This window comes from Cryptomeria japonica, chromosome 4 (assembly GCF_030272615.1).
Source record: "Cryptomeria japonica chromosome 4, Sugi_1.0, whole genome shotgun sequence".
Classification (NCBI taxonomy): Eukaryota; Viridiplantae; Streptophyta; class Pinopsida; order Cupressales; family Cupressaceae; genus Cryptomeria; species Cryptomeria japonica.
The window spans coordinates 177,990,415-177,996,384 of record NC_081408.1 but is presented as its reverse complement, the minus strand read 5'-3'; positions in this window follow the sequence as shown (position 1 = coordinate 177,996,384).

The following is a 5,970-nucleotide window of genomic DNA, read 5'->3' as shown; positions in this document are numbered from 1 at the left end:
ATATACTCCTAGATCAGTCCTTTGTGATCTATTCTTTCTAAATTAGGGGCCTCTCTTCTAGTCATAGTGCTAAGCTAAGTACAAGTGTCAACTTTTATAACAATAAATAGAGTTAGGACCCTATGAGGGCATAGGTAGAGGATTGTATTCTTGTAGCACGTAGAGTAGTCCTCTCTATTCAAGATGGTCATGGAAGGATAAATCTTATGACTTGATTGAGATAAGTTTATCTTCTCAAAATTGGTAATAATCAATGAGCATACTATGTTGGTAGACTGTCAGCCGTACCACTTAGTTAGCGGATGGTTACCACTAGTTGCATGTAGGTGAGAGATACCCCATATTGATCTAGGGTATTAGATGGATTTCTCTAGGATCATGTAGGCCTGGGGGCTAGTTTCATGTCAGCGACGTAGGTCCTTGTTGGTTAGCTATCTAATGGATTGCATGGAAGATAATTTGTAATGAAGAATAGGTAGGTAAAACTTGGACCAAACTCAGTATAATACTACATATATCCTAACATGGAAATGATGTTCTTGACTAATAGGTATGGGGACAACACTCAGTGTAATATGTGATACATCGAATCCTATTTTCACTTTCTTGTCGGTGTAGAAGATCGGGCAAAAGAACATGACCCATGATGTAGTATGCAGTGCACCGAATTTCCTTTTATTTGGGATGTACTATGGGCGAGTGATGGTTAGCTGTAGTGGATATGTTTGTCTCTCACAATGTATATTCTAATCACTATGTATGTAACATATTTAGAGCTAATCATTAAGTATGTGATGTATTCTCTAGGGCTAATCATTGAGTATGTGATGTATGGTAGAGCTAGTCATGTGTCATACATGTTAGAGCTAGACATCGTGTATATGTAAGGTATGTACAAGCTAGTAACCATGTGTTTAGGGGAAGTGTGATCGAATCACTCTCTATGGAATTGGGAATATTTGTAAGGATATGATCCCCTGTGTAATTATGTATGTATGTACACTACTTGAAGGTAGTTAGATATTACTTGTTATTGTTGGGACAATTTAAATAAATAATCTTAGCTTAAAGAGATCAAATATCTCATATGAGAGGAGAGAATTAACTTCCTCTAAATTTCAAGGGTGAACTACGAAGCCTCTGACTTCCCTTGAAGGAATATGTAGGCAAGGTCATCTAGAATGAACCCTCGAGGCTTAGGTCTAAGTCTAATGGGGATTTTGATCTCAAGAGATTACTACCTTGAGAATAAGAATAAGTGGAGTAAATTTATCACCTCAATGGTGATTGAAGAAATTATGAAGTCAACACTTCCAAGATGAAACAAAAAGCTTGGTCGATTAAGTTGGATCTTGTGAATTAAAAAAAAATAGTAGCAACCGAGGCATGGTTGTTACACTCTTGTGGTGATAAATTTCATTACATTATACTCTCAATGGGAAGTTGTCAATTAGATTCAGGAATGTTTGCTATCCCTATCAGGTGTGTGAATCTAGCTTTGGGTGGGAATGGCTTAAACAATTAAGAACAATTTATCTTTCAATTTTCAAGACTTATAAATGAATATTAGTACACATAAAAAAAATTATGAACTTTTGATATAAAAGCACCACCAAGTGTAATAATTAAATCCCAAAGGATAGAGAAATTGATCAAGAAATGTTCTTATAATATAGGGGTTGAATTATATAGAAGCAAGAGATATAATAACTCGCCCAAAAATTCAAGAAATCATTGAACACCGTCAACATCTATTTTAGGAATCCAATGTTGCAGGTCTCTATTTAGAGACTATAGTCATGATATTAAATTAATATCAAGAAGCTTTTTTCACATTAGCATGGTGGTAAGCTATAACTGGAATATTTTCACATTAGATATCTTTGTAAAGTGGCACAATTAGACAGTAATAATCATCTTAAATGCAAGTTAAAAAGAAGGGCTATGCTTCTAAAATTGCACAGTTGATTAAAAATAAAATATATTGGACAGTATCACTAAAGAAACATAAATTTCCTTACTACAAGAGCTTATACTTTCTGTAAATTCCTGGAACAAAGTCGCAACATTTTCAAAAGTTCAAAACAATAATAACATGAGAAGGAGATGATAAAAAAAAAAGAAAAGAAAAACACATAAATGGTCTGCAAACTAGACTGTAGGGGAAGTGGAATGATATTTATCATTGGGAACAAGTCAAAGTGCAGTTATGGGGGGATCCAACCATCGATGTCATGATGCATCTTAATGGCCGAATAGCCACCACTCTTCCGCCTCACTCTCCACACCTCTTCCTTACATGCAAAGGAAGTGGGTGCCTTGCAGGAAATTAGATTGTTAGCTATAACTTAAGTAAGAGAATATACGTGGATTTTAAAATCTTTTGAAATTCGTTGTTGTCATTGTTATTCACATTTGAATCAGAAAAAAACCTTTGTATTGTTAAAATTTTATCGTATTTTATTTGAATTGCTAGGAATATTTGCCTTAGTTATCTTATATTACCTTTTTCAAAGCTTTGTTGATTTTTATTTATTTTGGTTGACACAATATTGATAATCTTTCTAAAAGTAAATGTTTTTGAATGATTAAGTAAAATGAAAAATTGTTGGGTTTGTGCAATTGTAACATGTCTTCACTAATAGTTAATCCATTAGATCATGAAACATCAATGCCACCATTGTATGTTGTTTTCAACATTCAATGTTTTCGCCACTATTATTCTTATATGTGAAAGACGTATTAAAAAATCATATAAAAAATATAAATGATTATAATAAATCCAATATAAATATAAATATAAAAAATGCTAATTAATATTATAAAAATCATGATATAAAACCAAATTACATACAAATTTAATTAAATTCTTTTACAAGTTAATACCTAAAAAAATTTGTTTAATTAAATTAATAAAAAACCATTAAAAGAATGTTTGAAACTCATAACAAAAAAGAAAATTAAAATGCCATTCATGTCATTGAGGAAATGTCTGAAACTAGGTAAAATGGAGCGGGAATGTACAGAAAATTTGTATGGCTAGTTCTTTAAAACTCATTTTTATACATAAAATATATTCCTTAATTCAATGGTCAAAGTTTGGTCCAAATTTAAACATCAAATTATCTCATACAAAGCTTTTCCCACCTCAATACTTAGAATAAAAATATAATTGAAGTCATGTCATCTTTAAGATTAGAGAAACTTTATAACGAAATCTAAGGACCATTTTATTTTCAACCACCTACAATTGAGGAAAGAATTCCACAAGGATATGAAACAATGATACATTTCATTAAAGATAAAATTCTTAACCAATTTCTAATTTTTTTTTATGTGGCTTTAAAGAAGTTTACAAAAGGGTTATTATTAGCATTAAAGTCCCAAACAAGCCATCAACTAGATGGGTACAACCATAATAAACCAAATCAAGGGATAGGAGAACCTTTTTGAGGTCAAGAAACATACTGACCAAAAATAAACACTCATAAATTTGGTGTTAAAAATGTAATTTTATGGATAAGACTCCTAGAAAGACAATTTAAATTTAATAAAGTACCAAATAATTAATTGGTTGACATATTTTGAATTAGGACCTTACCAATGGTATTGATGGAAGATGGATGATATACAAGGACAAATTTTTAGTTGGAAAGAATTTATTAAAGAATTAGCAACCTTTTATTAAAAAACAATGTATTGGAAGCCATTTTTCACAAATAAAGATTTAAAATAGTTAATATATTTAACTAAATATGATGTTAAGCATTTGAGATTGACACTTCAAGCACTCAAAGTGACAACTTATATATCGAAGGCTACAATTGTACATCAATGGACTTAATGACCAGATTCAACATGATGTCCATTTTATGGAAACTTTTATAATTAGGAAAGCTATGGAAAAAGCATTACATATTGAGAAACAAAACACTAACAAAGGTGAAACAATGAGAGTAATTGACAAAAATGTGATTGATCCTACTAGTAAAAACATGGACAAATTCTTTGACCCAAGAGAAAGCAATATGTCCTCTCCTCAAGAAGAGATAGAGAAAAGAGAAAATAAAATAAGTTCAAATTGTGATAGTAAATGGTCAAAGAGGCATAACTATTCTAGTAGTGAGAAAATAAATGAGGTTGAAGAAGAGGGAAAAGTACTTGTAAGAGAACAAAATATAGAACTTAAGAATGAGGACTATAAGAAAAAAGAAAACGCTACTAGCTCCCTACAAGCATTGAATGGAATAAATACACCACATGCACTAAAATTAACTATAATATCAAAAATCAAAATGCGAAAGTGTTAATTGATAGTGATAGTACACAAAAAATTAATAATAGAAGGATAGCTCATAAGCTCAACCTTTTTATTTATCTAGTCTTGAATTTTCAAGTCATGATAGACAATGGAAAACAAATCTCCGGTGGTGATAAATGGCATCGCATTAAACTCTTAGTGGGAAGTTATCAATTAGATTCAGGACTGTTTGCTATCCCTATTAGGTGTGTGAATCTAGTTTTGGGTGGGAATGACTTAAACAATCAAGAACAATTTATCTTTCAAATTTTAGGACTTATAAATAAATTTTAGTACACAAGGAAAAAATTATGAACTTTTGATATAAAATCACCACCAAGTGTAATAATTAAATCCCAAAGGATAGAAAAATTGATCAAGAAATGTTCCTATAATATAGGGGTTGAATTACATTCTATAGAAGCAAGAGATAGTATAACTCGCCTAAAAATTCAAGAAATTGTTGAACACCCTTAGCATCTATTTTAGGAATCCAATGTTGTAGGTCTCTATTAAGAGATTATAGTCATGATATCAAACTAATATCAAGAAGCTTTTTTCATATTAGACTGGTGGTAAGCTATAACTGCAATATTTTCATATTAGAGATCGCCACAATTAGACTACAATAATCATCTTAAATGCAAGTTAAAAAGAAGGGCCATGCACTTTTTGAAATCACACAACTAATTGAAAATAAAATATATTAGACAGTATCACTGAAGAAACATAAATCTCCTTACTACAAGAGCTTCTACTTTTGTGAATTCCTGTCTCAAAGTCACAACATTTTCAAAAGTTCAAAACAACAATAACATGAGAAGGAGATGATAAAAAAAAAGAAAAAGAAAAACACATAAACGGTGTGCAAACTAGACTGGAAGGGAAGTGGAATGATAGTTGTCATCGAGAGCAAGTACAACTACAGTTATGGGGGGATCCAACCATTGATGCTATGATGCATCTTGATGGTTGGATAACCACCACTCTTCCTCCTCATTCTTCACATCTCTTCCTTGCATGCAGAGGAAGTGGGTGCCTTTCAGGCAATTAGTTTGTCAGCTATAACTTAAGTAAGAGAATGCACGTGGATTTTTAAATCTTTTGAAAGTCAATGTTGTCATTGTTATTCACATTTGAATCCAAAAAAAACTTTGTATTGTTAGAATTTTATTGTATTCTATTTGAACTACTAGGAGTCTTTGCTTCAATTATCTTATATTACGTTTTTTAGAGCATTGTTTGTTGATTTTTATTTATTTTGGTTGGCACGATTGATAATCTTTCTAATAGTAAATGTTTTTGATTGATTAAGTAAAATGAAAAATTATTGGGTTTGTGTAGTTTTAACATGTCTTCACTAATAGTTTAATCCATTAGATCATAAACAATGCTATGTTGTTTTCAACATTTAATGTTTTTTCCACTATTATTCTTATATGTGAAAAAGATTTATTAATAAATCATATAAAAAATATAAATGATTATAATAAATCCAATATAAATCTAAATTAAAAAAATGCTAATGAATATTATAAAAATCATGCTATAAAACAAAGTCACACACAAATTTAATTAATTTTTTTTACAAATTAATACCTAAAATAATTTGTTTCCTTAAATTAATAAAAAACCATTGAAAGAATGTTTGAAACTCGAACAGAAAAGAA